General features: G+C 38.2%; 1 long non-coding RNA gene across 6 annotated transcripts in view; it reads right to left on the reverse strand.

Moving 5' to 3' along the window:
* LOC129486335 (uncharacterized) overlaps positions 1 to 21,773 on the reverse strand; it is a 106,250-nt gene that overhangs the window by 41,787 nt on the left and 42,690 nt on the right. The window contains exon 5 of one of the 6 annotated variants that reach the window (XR_010120356.1): positions 14,907 to 15,106. The exons of the other annotated variants lie outside the window; for them this stretch is intronic. This is a non-coding gene — a long non-coding RNA (uncharacterized lncRNA). The remainder of the gene's footprint in view (positions 1 to 14,906; positions 15,107 to 21,773) is intronic. 6 annotated transcript variants of the gene reach the window in all.

Raw genomic sequence — 21,773 nt, forward strand, 5'->3', positions numbered from 1 at the left:
TAGATAATGAAAATTGGAGTAGAACTGAACAGAATTGAGACCCAAAAGTCCATACAAAGAATCAACAAAACCAAAAGTTGACTCTTTGAAAGGATAAACAAGATGGATAGACCACTGATTAACAAAGAACAAAAGAGAGAAGATCCAGATGAGCATGATCAGAAATGGCAATAGTGACATTATAATTAATCCCACAGAAATACAAAAGATCCTCAGAGACTATTACAAATACCCCTAGGCACACACACTAGAAAATATAGAGAAAATGAGCAAGTTCCTGAAGACACACAACCTCTTAAGATTGAATTAAGAAGAAATTGAAACCCTAAACAGACCAATATTAAGTTCTTAAATTGAATCAGTCATAAAAAACCTACCAACCAAGAAAAGCCCAAGACCAGTGGACTCACAGTTGAATTACATTAGATATACAGAGATGAGCTCTTACTAATCCTACTGAAACTATTCAGATACATCAAGGAGGAGAGACCCTCTCTAACTCATTCTATGAAGCCAGCACTACCCTGATACCAAAACATGAAAAAGACAGAACAACAACAACAAACAAAACTACAGACCAATATCCTGATGAACATTGATGCAAAAATCTTCAGCAAAATACTAACAAACCAAATCCAGCAGCACATCAAAAAGATAATTCACCACAATCAAGTAGGCTTTTTCCTTGGGATGCAAGGTTGGTTTAGCATGTGCAAATCAATAAATGTGATTCACCAGATAAGCAGAATTAAAAACAATGACCGTATGATCATCTCAATTGATGCAGAGAAAGCTTTCAATAAATGCCTTCATGATAAAAACCCCCAACAAACTAGGTACCGAAGGAACATACCTCAAAATAATAAGCGCTATCTATGATGAACCCACAGCCAACATCATACTGAAGGGGAAAAAGCTGGAAGCATTACCCTTGGGAACTGGAACAAGACAAGGATGCCCACTCCCATGATTTCTATTCAAAATATTACTGGATGCCCAAGCCAGAACAATGAGACAAGAGAAAAAAATAAAAGGCATCCAAATAGGGAAAGAAGAAGTCAAACTATCTCTCTTTACTGAATATATGACTCTATACCTAGAAAACCCTAAAGACTCTGCCAAAAGGCTCCTTGAACTGATAAATAATGTTAGTAAAGTTTCAAGACATAAAATCAATGTACAAAAAGAGGTAGCATTTCTACACACCAATAATGTTCAAGCTGAGATCCAGATTAAGAATAAAATCCCATTTACAATGGCTACAAAAATTAAAATACCTTTCTTTTAAAATACCTTTATTTTAGAATCCTTGTACAGGTGAAAGATCTCTACAAGGAGAACTGTAAAACACTGCTGAAAGAAATCAGAGATGACACAAACAAGTAGACAAGCATTTCATGTTCATAGACTGGAAGAATCAATATTATCAAAATGGTGATATGGGTTGGACGTGTCTTCCCTCCATATGTCATGTTGAAATGTGATCCCCAGTGCTGAAGGTGGGGCCTAATGGGAGGTATTGGATCATGGGAGCTGATCCCTCATGAATGGCTTGGTGCCATCCTCTCGGTGGTGAGTGAGTTCTCATTCTGCTAGTTAACATGAGATCTAGTTATTTAAAAGAATGTGGCACCTCCCCGCCTCACTCTCTTGCTCCGACTCTTACCATGTAATGCACAAGGTCTCCTTTCACCTTCTACCATGGTGGTAAGCTTCCTGGGGGCCCTCACCAGAAGGAGATACTGACACCACACTTCCTGTACGGCAATCAGAACTGTGAGCCAATTAAACCTCCCTTGTTTATAATCCAGTCTCAGGTATTCCTTTGTAGCAAGGCAAAATTGGACTAACACAGAAAATTAGTAACAAGGAGTGGGATATTGCTATGAACATACCCAAAGATGTAGATGCAGTTTCAGACTGGCTGAAGTTGGAAACATTTGAAGATCTCAGAAGAAGACAGGAAGATGAGGGAAACTTTGGAACTTCTTAGCAACTTGTTAAGTGGTTGTGACCAAATGCTGATAGAGATATGGACCATAAAGTCCAGGTCGTTGAGGTCTCAGATGGAAATAAGAAACCTTTTGTGAACTGGAACAAACGTTACCCATGTTACACCCTAGCAAAGAACTTGGCTGCATTGTGTCCATGCCCTGGGAATCCATGGAAGTTTGAACTTAAGATTGATGAGCTAGGGTATCTGGCAGAAGACATCTCTAAGCAGCAAAGCATTCAAAAGATGACTTGGTTGCTTCTAACAGCCTAAATTAGATAGGAGGACAAATAAGAGACTTAAAGTTGGAACTAATATTTAAAAGGGAAGCAGAATGTAAATATTTGGAAAACTTGCAGCCTGGTCCCGTGGTAAAGAAAGAATCCAAGCAGGCTGCATTGAAACCACTTGCTAAAGAGATTAGCCTGACTAAAAGGGAGTCAAATGCTAGTATCCAAGACAATGGGAAAAAGGCCTCAAAGGTATTTCAGAGATCTTAGAGACAGCCTCTCTCATCACAGGCCCAGAGGCCTGGAAAGAAACAATAATTTGGGGGGTCAGGTCCATGGCCTCATTGCCCTGCACAGCTTCAGGATACTGCTTCCTGCATCCCAGGCTCTCCTGCTCCAGTCACAGCACAAAGTGGCCCAGCTACAGCTCTGGCCACCACTCCAAAAGGCACAAGTGGTAAGGCTTGGTGGCATCCAGGTGATGTTAAAGCCTGCAGGAACACAGAATGCAAGAGTGAAGAAGACTTGGCAGCTTCCCCCTATATTTCACAGGATGTATCACAGGGGCAAAGCCCACATAGAGAAATTCTACAAGGGCAATGACAAGGGGAAATGTGGGGTTGGAGTCCCAGTGCAGACCCCCCACTGGAGCACTGTCTAGTGGAGCTGTGGGAATGCGGCCGCTGCCCTCTACAGCTGTGAATAGTCAATCCACCAGCAACTTGTGCCCTGTACCAGAAACACCACTGGCACTCAACTCCAACCGGTGTAAAGAGCCATGGGGGCTGAATGCTTCAAAGCCACAGGGGTGGAGCTGCCAAAGGCCTTGAGACCTTACCCCTTGCACCAGTGTGCCATGGATGTGGAACACAGAGTCAAGGATTATTTGGGAGCTTTAAGATTTAATGCCTGCCTGCTGGGTTTCAGACTGCCATAAGGCCTGTAGCCTCTTTCTTTTGGCTTATTTCTCCCTTTTTGAACAGGAATGTTTACCCAATATGTGTACTAACATTGTATCTTGAAAGTTAAATAACTTGTTTTTTATTTTACAGGCTCATAGGTGGAAATAACTTGAGTTCCAAATGAGACTTTGAACTTGATGTTGGAACAAGTTAAGATTTTGGAGGATTATTAAGAAGGGATGACTGGGCCAGGCGCAGTGGCTCATGTCTGTAATCCCAGCACTTTGGGACGCCAAGGCAAGTGGATCACCTGAGGTCAGGAGTTCGAGACCAGCCTGGAGAACATGGTGAAATCTCGTCTCTACAAAAATGCAAAAATTAGCTAGGGGTGATGGCGGGCACCTGTAATCCCAGCTACTTGGGAGGCCGAGGCAGGAGAATCGCTTGAACCCAGGAGGCAGAAGTTGTGGTGAGCTGAGATCGTGCCACTGCACTCCAGCCTGGGTGACAGAGCAAGACTCCGTTACAAAAAAAAAAAAAAAAAAAAAAAAAAGGATGATTTTATTTTGCATTGTGAGAAGGAGATGACATTTATTTCATGGCCAAAGTGAAAAGATATGATTTGGATGTCTGTCCCCTCCAAATCTAATTATGTTGAAATGTAATCCCCAAGGTTGGAGGTGGGGCCTAGCAGGACGTGTTTGGGTAATGGAGGTGAATCCCTCAAGATTGGCTTAGCACCATTCCCTTGGTTATGAGTGAGTTCTCACTCTGGTAGTTCATGTGAGACCTGGTTGTTTAAGAGTGTGGCACCTCTCCCCAACTTCTTGCTTTGCTCTTACTATGTGACTACATTGCTCCCCATTTACCTTTTGCCATAATTGTAAGCTTCCTGAGGCCCTCACCAAAAGCAAATATTGGTACCATGCTTCTTGTACAGCAGGCAGAACCATGAGCCAAGTAAACCTCTTTTCTTTATAAATTACTCCGTCTCAGGTATTCCTGCAGAGTAATGCAAAAACAGACTTACACAAACAGCCATACTGCCCAAAGCAATCTATAGATTCAACACTATTATTATCAAACTACTAATGTTATTTTTGTAGAATTAGAAAACTTTATTCTAAAATTCATATGGAATCAAGAAGAGCCCATATAGCCAAAGCAATCCTAAGTAAAAAGAACAAAGCAAGAGGCTCACATTACCCAATTCAAACTATACTATAAGGCTACAGTAACCAAAACAGCATGATACTGGTACAAAAACAGACACATAGACCAACAGGACAGTATAGAGAATCAAGAAATAAAGCCACACAATTATGGCCATATGATCTTTGACATAAGTTGACAAAATGAGCAATGGGAAAAGGACTCCCTATTCAATAAATGGTGCTGAGATAGCTGCCTAGTCATATGCAGAAGAATGAAACTGGACCCCTACCTTGCACCATATACAAAAATTAACTCAAGATGGATTAAAGAGTCAAGTGCAAAACCTCAAACTACAAAAATTCTAGAAAAAAACCTAGTGATATGGGTTTGGCTGTGTCCCTACCCAAATCTCATCTTGAATTTTAGTTCCCATAATCTCCACATGTCATGGGAGAGACCTGGTGGGAGGTAACTGAATCACAGAGGTGGTTACACCCATGCTGCTGTTCTCATGATAGTGAGTGAGTTCTCTCGAGATCTGATGGTTTTATGAAGGGCTTTTCCCCCTTTTGCTCATTAATTTTCCTTGCTGCTACCACGTGAAGAAGGATGTGTTTGCTTCTCCTTCCACCATGATTGTAAGTTTCCTGAGACCTCCCCAGCCATACTGAACTGAGTCAATTAAACCTTTTTCCTTTATAAATTACTCAGTCTCAGGTATGTCTTTATTAGCAGCATGAGAACAGACTCATACACCTGGGAAACACCATTCTTGACATCAGCTTTGACAAAGAATTTACGAGCATATCCTCAAAAGCAATTGCAACAAAAACCAAAAATTGACAAGTGAGAACTAATTAAACTAAAGAGCTTTTAATTTTCACAGCAAAAGAAACTGTCAACAGAGTAAACAAACAATCTACAGAATGGGAAAATTATTTGCAAACTATGCATCCAACAAAGGTCGAAAATCCAGAATCTACGAGGAATTTAAATAAATCAACAAGCAAAAAATAAATAACCCTATTTTAAAATGGACAAAGGACTTGAATAAACACTTCTCAAAAGAAGACATACAAGCAGCCAAAAGAAAGTATGAAAAAATTCTCCACATCACCAATTATCAGAGAAATGCAAATCAGAATCACAATAAGATACCATCTCATACCAGCTAGAATGGCTATTATTAAAGAGTCAAAAAACAACAGATACTGGCAAGGCTGCAGAGAAAAGAGAATGCATATAAAATGTTGGTGGGAATGTATATGAGTTCAGCCATTGTGTAAAGCAGTTTGGAGATTTCTCAGAAAACTTAAAACAGGACTACCATTCAAACCAGTGATGCCATTATTAGCTATATACCCAAAGCAAAATAAATCCTTCTACAAAAAAAGACACGTACACATATGTTTCTTGCAGCACTACTCACAATAGCAAAGACATGGAATCAGCCTAGGTGCCCATCAATGGTGGATTGGATAAAGAAAATGTAATACATATCCACCAAGGAATACTACACAGCCATAAAAAAAAAGAAAATTATGTCCTTTGTAGCAACAATTATGCAGCTGGAGGCCATTATCCTAAACCAATTAAAGCAAAAACAGTAAATGAAATGCCGTATGTTCTTACTTATAAGTGGGAGCTAAATATTGGTTACTCATGAATATAACGATGGAAAAAATAGACAATGGGGTCCAGTAGAGGGTGGAGGATACTTTTGGGTACTATGCTCACTATCTGGGTTACAGAATGACTCATACCCCAAACCTCAGCATCATGCAATATACCCATGCAACAAACCTACATATGTACCCCCTGAATCTAAAATAAGAGTTAAAATCACAAAAAACAAATAACCTTTTTATTTTGAAGGAAATTTAGATCTACAAAAGGTTTACAAAGATAATACAGAGAGTGCCTTTCACTCAGGCTTTCACTCAGCCTCCCTTATGCCTTTCACTCAGCATCCCTTAATATTAACACCTTTCATAACCATTGGACAAGTATCAAAACGAAGAAATTAAAGTTGGCACATTATTAATTAAACATCAGACTTCATTTGGACTTCCCTAGTTTTTGCAATGGTTCTCTCTTGTCTTGCTTGTAAAGTCTTCTTGGTGAACTTGAGAACAACATTGACACTATAGAAAATGTCATATTAAGATTTCGATTAGAATTTTATTAAACATATAGATTAATCCGCCAAAATTGACATCTCTCTGATACTTAGAGTTCTAATTCAGGACCATGGTATCTATTTTGGTAATGAGGGTTTCAGAGGCAGTCTCCAACATTTCCATAAGCTATTCACTTTCCACTTTAAGATTCTTGCAATTATGTCTTTTGATTTTGTTGAGTCATCCTTCATGTTCTTAGTAATCTTTTGCAGTTCTTTTCATTTAGAAACTCTAGATTTTATGTAGAAATGTTTAGAAAACTAAAATTTTTGTTACTATTATGTGTCTTTTTTTCAATATATTTTAAAGTGGTCATTGCTGGAATACAGAAAGGCTATTGATTTTTATATATTTATTATTCATTTGGCCACCTTTCTGAACTCTTGTTGGTTTTCATGGGTTTTCTTACTGATTCTCTTGAAATTTTCTAGGAAAATAATCCTCTATACTTTATAATAATTTTGTTGTCTCCAATGTATATATATTTACCTCTAATTTATTATATTTTACTGCCTTGTCAAGAATTTCCAAGACAATAGAAAATAGCAGTAGTGCCCTTGTCATGTCCTTATTGAACTATGCTTATACTCCTGGGATACAAGAGGCGGACCAGAGAGTCTGATGCTTTTTAGGTCAAGTGAAGAAAAAATTTCTAGAAGAAAGGAAGGATAGACTGCGTGAAATGCTCATTATAGTTCAAACAAGAAAAGGAAAAAAAATTTCTTTAGATTTAGCAATGTAAAGGTCAAAGACAAATTTTGGTGGGGTGCTTGAGGTGATCGCAGTGCTCTAAGAGGAAATGAGAGGAGACAACTTGGAGACATACAGAAAAGCAGTTCCAGGAGTTTTGAAGCTGTAGGGGAACAAGAGAAATAGAATTGTGGCTAGAGAAGAACATAAGGAGAAACATGATATATTTTGGGGTTGGGGGAGAAGTAGTTGGTAGGAAAGTAGGAGTGTGAACAAACTGGACATGTGGCAATATTTATAGACACCATGAAGGGCCCTCTAGAGTTAGTGGGAGGAATTTAAGCTAATTCATGTCAGTCTAGTTGAGTGATTTTCTCCATCAACTTCCAGGTGCACAAGACAGGTTTAGTGTCAGTACGTTTAATCAAGGTTGGAGGTTTTCCAGACAATAAAATAGAACAAAAGGACAAATGAGCAATTATAAAGATTGATGATGTAATTTAAGGTAGGTAAGGGGAGAAGTGAAAACATGAGGGGGTTGAGAGACAGTGATGAGGATCAATAGACTCCCAGTTGATCAACTCATCATATAAGCAACTATGTCTTTGATTCTTCTTCTGTTTGGAATACGTGTTGAAATATAAGGGTAAATACAGTTCTCACGCCACTGATTAGAGAGAATATGTCTCACAGTGAAAGATACCTATCTAATTTTCTGTTTGATGACACTTGGATCAATGAACATGAACTATCTTCTTTTCCAAAAGGAGGATGTGCTTTCCCCTTTTATGGTTATGAGGAAGAGGGAATAGGGAGATCCTAGCTTCAGTACTATTTATGTTATGATTATAGATGTTTAATGCAGAATTTATAAGCTATATCCATCTAGTCTGGCATTGCTTTGTGTTTCTGTCTTTCCTGTGTCTTGTAAATATTTTAAAGGGAAATTGAGAGAGACTACAAAAGATATTGTTAGCTAAATATTATCTTACCTAGACTTCTCAATTCTATTTATATGGAATTAAAGTTAATCATGTAATTTTTCCTCAGATACTCAATTCCATACCAATAGCAGATTATCCGAGAAATTTTGGACTTTGTGTTAGGCTTTCCAATGACTGGTTCATTTTATGAAACTTCAGTTTGCATTTCATAAACACTAAGCACAACTCAAATTTCAGAAGAGTTTTAGTCTAATTCTGACGTTAGAATTCACAAAGACTTGGCGAGATCTTATAATTTTTTCGTAGGTCTCTAGAGCACATTTTCTCTGCTACATAGATCTGCTCATCTAAAAGCTTAACATATTACTATGCCTCATGTACAAAACAGGGCAAGGGAATATATATGATAGAAAAACATTCTTGGAAGCCTTCGTTTTTATTAAAATTTTACAAATAAAATTGGGACTAAATTAGTAGAAGTGGCCCTTAGAAACCCCACAAAAGTTGTTCCAAGCATCTTTGTCTGATGTTTGATTCATTTTTATCTTATCTTTAGGCTTACCAACTTACCTATCTTAGATTTAGCAAAAGATCAAATGGATAACCATATTCCTACTAAGTAAAAAAAAATAAGTTGCTGATTACAATTTCTAACTCTATCATTAAATAGCTGAATAACCATAGTTTAATTATTTAACCTAACCTAGCTTCTATTTCTGTATCTTCTTTTTCTCTAAAATAATGGAGTTGGACTAGTTGGTATCTGAAATTCTACCCAGCTCTAATTTCCCTAATCTTACTGTTAGGAAGAAAGTGGAATTTTAGAGGTATCCTTCACTTAATATGTTGTAAAGGGCAGTATGAACTAGTATAACTTAATTAGTCAATAAAAACAACAAAAGGCTAATCACTTAGAAAAATATAACTGGTTTCCAACATCATATTTTACACAACATTAAAATGATAAATTAATTAAAGATTTAAATATTTAATAAGAAATTATGAAAGAAGTCAACATGTAGGTGAATTATAGTCACAACAATTTCCTCAAAATATAATCTCTATAATGTGTTTTATTATCTTGTAAAATGCATCTTTGTCCTTTTTCTATTGGGGTGTTTGTGATTATCTTTCTCACATATAAGAACTCTATATAATAAAGATATAACTTTTCACTGCAAAAATGTTTTTCCTCCATTTTTCCATATTAAACTTGATATATAGATTTTCCTATAACTTAGAAAAAATTTTTTCTGCATAAAACAGGTATATTTAACCTGGTAATTTATTTTTTCAATTTTTTATAATTTCAACTTTTATTTATTCAGGAGTATGTGTGCAGGTTTGTTACATGGGTATATTGTGTGATGATAAGGTTTGGGGTACGAATGATTCTATCACCCAGGTAGTGAGCATCGTACCCAATATGTCGTTTTTCAGCCCTTGTCCCACTCCTTTTATTTCCCCTCTAGTAGTCCTGAGTGTCTATTGTTCTCTTCTTTATGTCCATATGTATCCGATGTTTAGTTCACATTTATACATGAGAACATGCAGTATTTGCTTTTCTCTTCCTGTATTAAATTGCTCAGATTGATGGTCTACATAGCTGCATCGATGTTGCTGCAAAGGACACGATTTCATTCTTTTTTAATGGCTGCGTTGTAGTCTATGGTGTATATGTATCAAATTTCCTTTATCCAATCCACTGTTGATGGGCACCTAGGCTGATTCCTTGTCTTTGCTGTTGTACGTAGTGCTTCAAGGAATATACTTGTGCACATATCTATTTTGTAGAACAATTATTTTCCTTTGGGTGTAAGAAAATGTGGTACATATATACCATGGAATACTATGCGACATAAAAAAGAATGAGATAATATCCTTTACAGTAACATGGATAGAGCTGGAGACCATTATCCTAAGCAAACTAATCTAAGAACAGAAAACCAAATACCGTATGTTCTCACTTATAAGCGGGAGCTAAATAATGAGAACACAGGGACACAAAGAGGGAAGTAACAAACACTGGAACCTACCTTTAGGTGGAAGGTGGGAGGAGGGAGAGGATAAAAAAATACTTATACTATACTTATTATCTGGGGGGCTGAATAATCTGTACACCAATCTCTACAACACACAGTTTACTTATATTACAATCCTGCACATGAACCTAAAATAAAAGTTTAAAAAAGTGGGCAAAGGACATGAACAGATACTTTTCAAAAGAATATGTACAAGCAGCCAACAAACATGTGAAAAAAGTGCCCCACATCACTAATCCTGAAGGAAATGCAAATCAAAACCACAGTGAGATACCATCTCATACCAATCAGAATGGCCTTTATTAAAAAGTCATGGCCGGGCATGGTGGCTCATGCCTGTAATCCCAGCACCTTGGGAGGCTGAAGCAAGCGAATCATCTGAGGTCAAGAGTTCGAGACCAGCCTGGCCAACAAGGTGAAACCCCAACTCTACTAAAAATACAAAAATTAGCCGGGTGCGGTGGCACATGCCTGTAGTCCCAGCTACTTGGAGGCTGAGGCAGGAGAATCGCTTGAACCAAGAAGGTTGCAGTGAGCTGAGATCGCACCTTTTCACACCAGCCTGGGCAACGCACAAGACTGTCTCAAAAAATAAAAATAAAAAAACCAAAAAAAAAAATAAAATAAGCAAAAAAACCCAAAAAGTCAAAAAACAACCAATACAAGGGAACACTTACAGTTTGAGATTTTATACTTAAATATTTAATCCATCTTGAATTAATTTTATATATAGTGAAGGATAGGGGTCTAGTTTCACCCTTCTACATATGGCTAGACAACTATCCCAGCACTGTTTATTGAATAGAGTCCTTCCCCCATTGCTTATTTTTGTCAACTTTGTTGAAGATCTAATAGCTGTAAGTATGTGGCTTTATTTCTGTGTTCTCTATTATGTTCCGCTGGTCTATGTGTCTGTTTTTGTGCCAGCACCATGTGTTTTTGGTTACTATAGCCTTAAAATATAGTTTGAAGTTGGGTAATGTGATGCCTCCAGGTTTGTTCTTTGTACTTAAGATTGCTTTGGCAATTCAGGCTATTTTATGGTTCCATAGGAATTTTGGAATAAAGTTTTCTAATTCTATGAAAAATGACATTGGTAGTTTGATAGGAATAACATTGAATCTGCAGACGGCTTTGGGCAGTATAGCCATTTAAATGATATTGATTCTTTAAATCCATGGGCATGGAATTCTTTTCTATTTCTGTAATCTCTGATTTATTTAAGTAGTGTTTTATAATTCTCCTTGTAAAGATCTTTCACCTCCCTGGTTAGGGGTATTCCTGGGCATTTTTTTTTTTAGCTACTGTAAATGGGATTTTGTTCTTGATTTCACTCTCAGCATGGATGTTATTTGTGTACAGAAATGCTACTTATTTTTGTACATTGATTTTATATCTTGAAACATTAGCAAAGTCGTTTATCAGTTCCAGAGGCATTTGATGAAGGTTTTAGTGCTTTCTGTACATAGAATCATATTGTCAGTGAAGAGGTATAATTTGACTTCTTTCCCTATTTGGATGTCTTTTATTTTTCTTGTCTCATTGCTCTGGCTAGGACTTCCAGTACTATTTTGAATACAAGTGATGAGAGTGGGTATCCTTGTCTTGTTCCAGTTCTTAAGGAGAAAGCCTCCAGCTTTTTCCCATTCAGTATCCTGTAGGCTGTGGATTTGTCATAGATGGAGCTTATTATTTTGAGGTACATCCCTTTGATGCCTAGTGTGTTGAGGATTTTTATCATGAAGGCATGTTGAATTTTATCAAAAGCTGTCTGCATCTATTGAGATGATCATATGGTTTTTGTTTTTAATTCTGTTCATGTGGGGAGTCACATTTATTGATTTGTTTATGTTAAGCCAACTTGCATCCCAGGGATATAGGCTATTTGATCATAATCTTTTTGCTGTAGTGATGAATTCAATTTGTTAATATTTTGTTGAGAATTTTTGCATCAGTGTTCATCAAGGATACTGACCTGCAGTTTGTTGTTGTGTCTTTGCCAGGTTTTGGTAGCAGAGTGATGCAGACTTCATAGAATGCTTTTAGAGAGGAGTCCCTCCTTGACTTTTTTGAATAGTTTCAGTAGGGTTAGTACCAGCTCATCTCTTAGATCTGGTAGAATTCGGCCGTATGTCTATCTGGTCCAGGGTTGTTTTTTTTTTTTTTTTTTTTATTGGTACGGTTTTTTATGATTGATTCAATTTCAGAACTTAATATTGATCTGTTCAGTGTTTCCATCTTTTCTTGATTCAGTCCTCAGGGGTTGTGTGTTTCCAATTACTTATCCATTTCCTCTAGATTTTCTCGTGTGTGTGCATAGGGGTATTTACACTAGTCTCTTTTGTATTTCTGTGGGATGTCATCTTTGTCATTTTGGATTATGCTCATTTTGATCTTCTCTTTTTTTTCTTTGTTAATCTAGCTAGCAGTCCATCCATTTTGTTTAGCCTTTCAAACAACCAACTCTTGGTTTCATTGATTCTTAGTATGCATCTTGGAGTGTCAATTTTGTTTAGGTCTGCTCTAATTTTAGTTATTCATTTTCTTCCACTAGCTTTGGAGTTAGTTTGAGTTAGTTGGTTCTGGTTTTTCTAATTCTTCTAGGTCTTATTTTTCCTGGCCTTGTCGATGGGAAAGCTTTTGATTGTATTTTGAAATTCCTTAAGTGAGTTTTTTGTATTCCAGAAGCTCTGATTTATTTTTAAGACGTTTATTTTCTCTTTCATTTTCCGAGCTGCTGTAGAAGTTTCCTTGTGTTGATTTCCAACTTTGTTCTGGGTCTCATTGAGCTTCCTTCCAATTCATGCTTTGAATTCTTTACCTGTCATTTCTGAGTTTCCATTTTTATTATTGACCATTGCTGCGGAGCTAGTGTGATCCTTTGTTGGTGTCATGACATTCAGATTTCTTGTGATACCAGAATTATTCTGCCCGCTCTTCTCATCTGGAGATACTGGCACTTCTAATTTTTGTAATTATTTTCATAGGTTGTTTTCTCCTCTCTTTTCTTATCATATTATTGAGTTGTTTTTATTCCCTTTCCCCCTCCCTAGGGCTTGTGACTGTAGAGAATGTTGAGCAGAATCTTTTGGCTTTGCTCCTATAACCCTGTGTACCCTTGTCAGCAGGTTTATATTGGGCTGTTTATTTTGACCTACAGGTCAATAGATGGTGATTATAAGTAAGAGCCAACTGAAGCCAATGTGGATGGATATATACTTGATCCTTGATTCCTGAGAAAAGCTCTCTGTTGCCTCAGGCAGTGGTCTGATCTGTGGAGTGCATAGTGGTCTGAGCTTCCTAATGAGCCCCAAGGTGACAAATCAAGAAGGGCAGACCCAGACCCAGCAGACCCTCCTACTGGTTCCCTGAGGCAGGCACGAGCACTAGTGCTAATCAAGAATTCAATGGGCATCCACCAAGTACCCAGAGGTGTGCCTAAGCATGGAGCTGAGAAACCCCCTTAGCCGCCAGTTCTCTGCACTGGCATGAGGGCCAGCCTAAATTCCTAATCCAGGAGAGTTAGTGCAGCAAGTGTTTGGAGATCTGCCTGGACTTGGAGCACAAAGGGCCCCACTACACCACAGTCTCTGCACAGGAAGGGTGGGCAGCTCAGGCCAGTAATTCAGAGGACCTATTGCTCTGAATGCCTGGAGACATGGCTAGGTGTAGAGCAAAGAAGGCTCCACTTCACCACCATTTCTGCATAGGAATGATGGGGAAGCTCACACTGCAGATCCAGGTGAGTGAGTGTTCTGACTACTGGGCATAGAATGGAGAAGACCCTGCTCCACCACAATCTCTGTGCAGGAAGGTTGAGACAGCTCACACTACCAGTTCATGTAAATAGGTGCTCCAAATGCCTGCAGATCTGCTTAGGAGTACAGTGATCCCCTCTGAGCCAGTATCTCTGCCAAGGAAAGTTGGGGTGACTCAGGCTGCTGAACCAGGCAAGCAGGAGCTCCACATGCCTGGATCTCTGCCTGGACTTGAATCAGAGAGAGCCAACTTGCACCAGGATTTCTGTACAGGGAGGGTTGGGTGGGTCTCACTGCTGATTTGGGTAAGCAGGTCATCCAAATACCTGGAGATATACCTGGGAGTGAAGCAGAGAGGGCCCTGCTGCACCTCAATGCCCAGGAAGGATGGGTAGCTCAGGTTGCTAGTCCAGGCAAATGTGTGCTCCAAATGCCTGGAGTTCTGTCTAGGGGCGTAGCAGAGAAAGTTTCACTGTTCCATGATCTCAGAGGAGCAGGCTGAGGCACCCAGCAATGACACACACAGACTGGTTCCAGGTCATCAAACTGGCCCTGGCTGCATGTCTCGTCACCTAGGACAAACTGCAGCTGTAGCAGCTCTCCTCCCAATCAGGCCTGTGATGACAGCACAACTGAAGTGCCTACTACTGAGGTGCTTTTCACAATTCTAGCTGTGGAGGCCCCTACCTCACTCCAGAGCGAGTGCTCCAATATCTGGCCCAAGACAATGATGCCTGCATGACCATGCTGCTGGGTACCTGGCAATTGGCTGACTTTGTATGCACCCAGATTGAAAATGGTGTCTTACTCTTAGTCATGGGTCTGGGAAAATGCCTGCAGCTTTTCCCAGTGTATTTCTGTCTCAGCACCTCCAAGCCTCTTCCCAAGGTGGCTCTGGGGCTTGGGAGAAACAAAGTGCCCTCCCTCGGCTTCGGTTGCTCAGATCCCAACTGGGAAGGTGAGTCACAAAGGGAGGCTCTCTGCTTCTCTCACTTACTGGGGCTTAACTCACTTATATCAGCTGTAACACCATCATGGGGACTGTTTGCCCACATTCTCCTCCCTGGCACCTGGGGCATCCTTCATGATTCCAGTGGATTCCCATTTTCCTTCTTGAATTACAGCTCAGAGAGTTGATCTTTATGTACCATCTTACTACTTCCATGGGGCCAAGGCATGCCAAAAGCTCTAATCCACCATCTTGAGAATAAACTAAAAATAAAAAGTTTAAATAAATAAAGTGTTCTAAACAGATATCAAAACACATAATAAAGCTACAGTAATCTAAATAATACAGCAAAATAGTGACAGACAAAGCAATTAAAGAGAATGAAACAAATGCATTTGGTATTCTACATGAATTAAGGAGAATTATTTTTTAAATGGAACTAAATCAGTGAGTTAATTATGGAAATGGCAAGAAATCAAGTTTGGACCCTTACCTAAATCCACAAAGGAAAACTGTAACTGGAGCACAGGCTTCAAAATTAAAAATAAAACTATTTCCTTCTGAAAACCAAACAAGAATATAAATAAATGCCTATCTGGTCACAGAATGAAAGAGGAATTTCTAAACATAAAAACAATGGAACAAACCACAAAGAATAACAAAAAAAAAAAAAAATATTTCACTGGAAAAAAAAATTTAAGCTTTTGTTTAAAAACTTCAAAACAATTGAAAGTTTAAAAATTATATCTGGAAAAGTTATTTGCCACAAATATAAGAGACAAAAACCTTTGCTTTCTTAATCATCAATATAAGATTAATAAAAAGACATTAATACTCTAATAGGAATGGGGCAAAGGACATGAACAAACAATGCCCAAAAGAAATAAAATTGGCTAACAAATACACTTTTAAATTTAACTTCTTTAGTGGTCAAAAAGGAAAAGAATAATGTGATAAATTTTTTTGCCATTATACTAGCAACTATTCAGACAGGTAATTATAGCCAGTGTTGATGAGAATATGTTGGAATAGACTCTATACTCCTGGCACCACTGATGAGCATGTTAATTATATAAGCTTCTAGGAAAGCAATTTGTCAATATATAAAAAGAGCTTTTAAAATGAGCATTTCCTTTAACCCAATATTCAGGTGAAGTTTTATGTATATGGCTATTTGTCAAAGTGTTGCTAATAACAGAAAAAGATTGAAATTATCTACACATAGGCACAAGTATACATACACAGACAGACCAGAAAGAAACATGCAAAATATTAACGGTATTGCTAGATCAGAACATTATGGATAAATTTTCCTTTTCTTCCATTTACTTCCCTAAATTTTCTAATCTTTCTGGTAGTATCTATTACATAATTTTATTTTGTTCATATTTTTCCCTGTTTGCTGGAGTTTCTCTAATTTTTCTTATAACTAGGAGAGAAATGCAGTTTCTTACACAGAGAAAACAGGGCTTAAAATTAAGGAATATAAGAAATCTTTAAATGTATCTAGATTTTTAAGCATTCAAAATATACAAGAAATTTTAACATTGGCTGATATTTTGATAATTCATAGAAGGTAATAAAAAAAGGCTGCTATATTAAACCTGACTTGCACAAGGAGAACATGTGGGCTATGTGGCATGTTCCCATTTCAGAAGTGAACCAGTCAACTGTACATAGTCTCTGGGACTTTATCTTCTTATTTCCTAGTCACAGATCCAAACTTCTGGTTAATTAGTTCTAAATGTCCTTCCAGTCCCTCCATTTTCTCCTGAGGCTGTTGGAGTCCACAGGCAGCTAGGATTATTCTGGGACTTAGACGGCTTTGGTCCTGGTGATTTTAACTTTTTCCTGGGAGTTCCTAGTTTGATCTGACTTTTGTCCTCAAACACAGAATGCTAGAGACAATCATCCCTCCAGACATCAAGGAATTGTTACTGGATTTTCAGAAACAGATGACAGCTTTCAGACTTTTTTGAGGGGTGGGGAAGAGAGAGTTTCATAAAATGATACTTAGCTTTACTATGAGGTAAACACTCTGATTATTTTCTATTTTATTTTTTTCTATTCTGTTCTGTTTCATTTATTTTTTTAAACCACTTACTTAATTTCATGAGCTTCCAATTGATCCTGATCCTAAGGGTGAAAATCACTGGGCCAGAAAATATGGAGGATGCAGGCCGGGCACAGTGGCTCTCGCCTGTAATCCCAGTAGTATGGGAGGCTGAGGTGGCGGATTGCCTGAGGTCAGGAGTTCGAGACCAGCCTGACCAACATGGAAAAACCCCATCTCTACTAAAAATACAAAATTAGCCAGACATGGTGGCGCAAGCCTGTAATCCCAGCTACTCCGGAGGCTGAGGCAGAAAAATCGCTTGAACCTGGGAGGCGGAGGTTGCGGTGAGCAGAGATTGCACCATTGCACTCCAGCCTGGGCAACAAGAGCGAAACTTGGGAGGGGAGGGGAGGGGGAAGAGTGGAGGATGCTAGCTGACAAAAAAACAAAAGTAAGAAGCTGAACAAAACTCAAAAATGATCACAGTCAGGTTTTCAGAAATGGAGCAAAGGACTGATCTGTGCAGAATGGGGTATTCAGTTCTTATGGGTCCCTTACATAGAGTTTCTGGAAGTGGCGACTTAAAAAAAAAAGCAAAGATGATTTAAAATGTGATGTGTTATACAGAACTGACATTAAGTAAAGAGTGAGATTGCTATTCTTATTTTAGTCGTATTCCATTCATTCTGAAGGCCATAATTGTCCATTCCGGCTACAGAAAACTCTTCTAATTTATTTTTGCATTGATCAAATAAGCACATGGAACAATAATTTAAAATAATGGCAAAGGTTATAGCCTTCCTTTGTGCCAGGAGCTATTTAAAAAACTTTTCACATATTTTATCTCATCTTCTTTATAACTCTGTAAGTTAAGTACAATTAATATTCCCATGGTAGAAATTAGAACGCTGAGACTCAAAGAAATTCAGTAAGCAGCTCAAGGCCACAAAACTGGTAAGCAGCAGAGCAAGGATTTGAACCCAGGCAAGCGTGCCTATGCTCTTAAATACCATTCCATGATTCAGAGTCCAAAAGGATAACAAGTGAAAAGTAAAGACTCCTCTACTTTCAGCCATCCACCCACCCTCTTCCCCACCCAGAGACAACCACTGTCACTATTTTCCTATAAACACTTACAGAGATATTCCATATGTATAATAAATAAATATATAAAAACTTGTGTGTTTGGGCTGGGTACAGTGGCTCACGTCTGTGATCCCAGCATTTTGGGAGGCTGAGGCTAGCAGATTACTTGGGGTTGGGAGTTCAAGACCAGCCTGGCCAACATGGTGAAACCCCATCATTACTAAAAATACAAAAAATTAGCTGGGTGTGGTGGTGCGTGCCTGTAATACCAGCTACTCAGGAGGCTAAGGCAGGAGAATCTGTTGAACCCAGGAGGTGGAGTTTGCAGTGAGCCAAGATTGTGCCACTGTACTCCAGCCTGGGTGATAGAGTGAGACTCCATCCAAAAAAAAACAAACAAACAAACAAAAGAAAAACACCAAAAAAAAAAAATCATGTGTGTGAATGTGTCCTACAAATGAAACTTTTCTCATATAACGATCCACTTCCCATAAAACCGGCCATGGAGTTTTAGCAGCTCTATTCTATTCTATTGTATGGACCGAGCGCAGTGGCTCACACCTGTAGTCCCAGTACTTTGGAAGGACCAATATGGGAGGATCGCTTGAGCCCAGGAGTTCGAGATCAGCCTAGGCAACACCGAGAGACTCTGTCTCCACAGAAAATAAAAATAAATTAGCCAGGCATGGTGGCACACACCTGTGGTCCCAGCTACTCAGGAGGCTGAGGTAGGAGAATCTCTGAGCCCGGGAGGTCGAGGCAGCAGTGAGCCGTGACCATGCTACTGCACTCCAGCCTGTGTGACAGAGCAAAACCTTGTCACAAATATATATATATTCATATATATATGAATGCACAATAACTTTTGCTAATCATTATTGAGGAGTATTTATTTTATTGTAGTCTTTTGCTACATCAAACAATGCTTCAACAAATAACCTTGTGCATAAGATCATTTCACACGGTCATAAACAAATCTTCAGGCTACATTCCTAATTGTATAATTTCTAAGTAAATGGATATGGGCATTTTTTTATATCTGTGTTGACAAAAAGAGAGTATAAATTACAGCCTTCAACAATCCACAGTGTCTAGCTAGAGCTTAACAACATTTCATTTCATTTGTTTTTACTTTTAAGTAAGGTTACCAAGTATTTATGACTAGTGATATTAGTTGTTCATTTATACAAATTATAGAAACCTTATTAACATTAGTGAAACAGTGAGCAAATCTTTAAAATATTTCTTATATAAATATTAAAGATGGTGCATCAAGGTAGTACTTGAATGATTAAATGTGGAAAGACTTACGATTGCTAATGGTTTCCTTGGACTGCCTATAACAGGAGACCAAAGAGGGGGAGGTGTATAACCATTTTAAAACACCTCGATTTACTTCTATAGTTTTAGTACGTTTAGATAGTTTTACAGTTACAGGAACAGGTACCTCCACTCTCAATGAGTACCACCTGGCTCAAAGTTATTCTTTATAACTAGTTTGACAGCTTTAATCTTATTCAAAATGACAGTACCCTCAGATGTCTTTGCGTGGTGATTTCACCCTCACTCACAGATTATGCTGACCTCTTACTCTGCCTCATGGTAACTCTTGTTTTCCTTCTCCCCACTGCCTAGCAAAGAGTATTTGATAAATGCTGATCACTTAACATGCTTATTCAAGCTTTCCCAAGTAATTGCATTATTGAATTCTATCCATAAGCATGTTTCATAGGTTTTTATATACATTGCTGGGCTTATAATTTGTCTGCCACTTTCTGCTTGCCAAAACACTCTTGAGTTGAACTATGTGTCCTGTAATATATCTTTAGTGTGTTTAAGATGCCCTTGGGATCCGTTTTATCTTTCCTTTTCCACATAGCTATTCTGAATAAAAATACATGTTTCCACAAAACGTATGAACCATATTAGATGTGGTCTTGCCCTGTGAACCTAGATAAGAAGTTTACTTAAGAAAAAAAAAAAAGGATGCTTATGCAATCTTTCCTTGGTTCTTTCACCAAGGAAAGTAACTGCAAAGTATGCTCTTTAGTGATTTCAAAAACACTATGTTATGAACCTCAAATTGCTTTGGATTTGAATTTGGTTCCAAAATATATCCCATAAGTATTGTATTCTGTTACCTGATATTTCTATATCAAATTATGAGTCAAATATAATGTCCAAATCCATTTACAGAAAATTCTGATCTTTGACCCAGAGGCTGCTTTTTCAAATCCTAGGTTGGAAGCATTTAGTTATACAAACCCTGCACTGTGAACTTATAACCATACTACTGCGAAGTGGCCTTTGCTTCTTTTATATGTTTCCATAAAGATTAAAGTTTATAACTGTGTGGGAGTCCAAGCATTGCTCACATTATTTCAAGTGTAAAGTGCCATAGCTAATTTTATTTGTAATCCAGTTATTTTTAATAGCATTTCTCTTCTTATTCAAAATCTATATTTAATATAGATACTACATTTTGATTATTGGACAAAAATAAAATAATGGTGGAATTATTGACTTCAAGGCTAACAATTCTATCTTTCAAGGTCTACAGTCCACCCAAGAAAGATAAACTACAAATTCTGGAAAGAAAAAGAGTCTTAAAACTATCTTAATTTCATTTCAGTGTGTCACATCAGTTTTCAATCTTGTTCCAAGTATCTACTAATGCTAAAAGTGTCAATCTTTTCAATCACTCTGCAAGTAAATAGAACCATCTTTTTAAAATCTTTATATTCTTTTTAATATTATTTAAAATATTAGGACACATATCAGGCTTTCTTTTCCTAGCTAAATAAAGAATACTCCTTTGATACTATTTTACAGTAATTTGACAGCTTTTTGCCTTAATCCAAACAATAGGTGCTTATTGAGGGAAGTAATCAACATCAGATTTTTCCCATTATGTTTCATATAATGAGCCTGGACTGCCTAGACTTCTTATTTTGTAATAGTATCTGCAGCCACTACTTATTACACACTTCCTATTTGTCTGTGTCTCGTAAATATGAAAACATAGACTATTTTCTACAAACATTACAATGACCCCATGATGTAAATATTATTATTGTCTCCAGTTATGGATAAGGAAATCAGGGTCGGAAAAGTGAAGTATTTCCCCAATCGTGCATATCTCATATGAAGCAGAACTGGGATTTAAGCCCAGGATCTCAAGCCAAATCCTTAAATACCATGCTTGTACACTGCCAAGTTAACAAGGTAGGGCCTTTTGTTTGATGTATATTTAGTCTTACAGAAGGTGAGGAAAAAAAAACTTTATTCTAAGATCATATGTTGCAAAAATAATATTAATCAAGCAGTAAACTATGGGTAGATATTATTGATTTAACAGAAGAAATTTGCTTTTTTTTTTTTTTTTTTTTTTGAGACGGAGTCTTTCTCTGTCCCCCAGGCTGGAGTGCGGTGGCGCGATCTCGGCTCACCGCAACCTCCACCTCCTGGGTTCAGGCCATTCTCCTGCCTCAGCCTCCCGAGTAGCTGGGACCACAGGCGCCCGCCAGCACGCCCGGCTAATTTTTTTGTATTTTTTAGTAGAGACGGGGTTTCACCGTGTTAGCCAGGATGGTCTCGATCTCCTGACCTCGTGATCCACCCGCCTCGGCCTCCCAAAGTGCTGGGATTACAGGCTTGAGCCACCGCGCCCGGCCTGAAATTTGCTTTTTTTTTTTAGAAGGAGTCTCGCTCTGTCACCCAGGCTGGAGTCCAGTGGGGTGATCTCGGCTCACTGCAGCCTCTGCATCCCAGGCTCAAGCGATTCTCCT

Source organism: Symphalangus syndactylus, chromosome 1, assembly GCF_028878055.3.
Source record: "Symphalangus syndactylus isolate Jambi chromosome 1, NHGRI_mSymSyn1-v2.1_pri, whole genome shotgun sequence".
NCBI lineage: Eukaryota > Metazoa > Chordata > Mammalia > Primates > Hylobatidae > Symphalangus > Symphalangus syndactylus.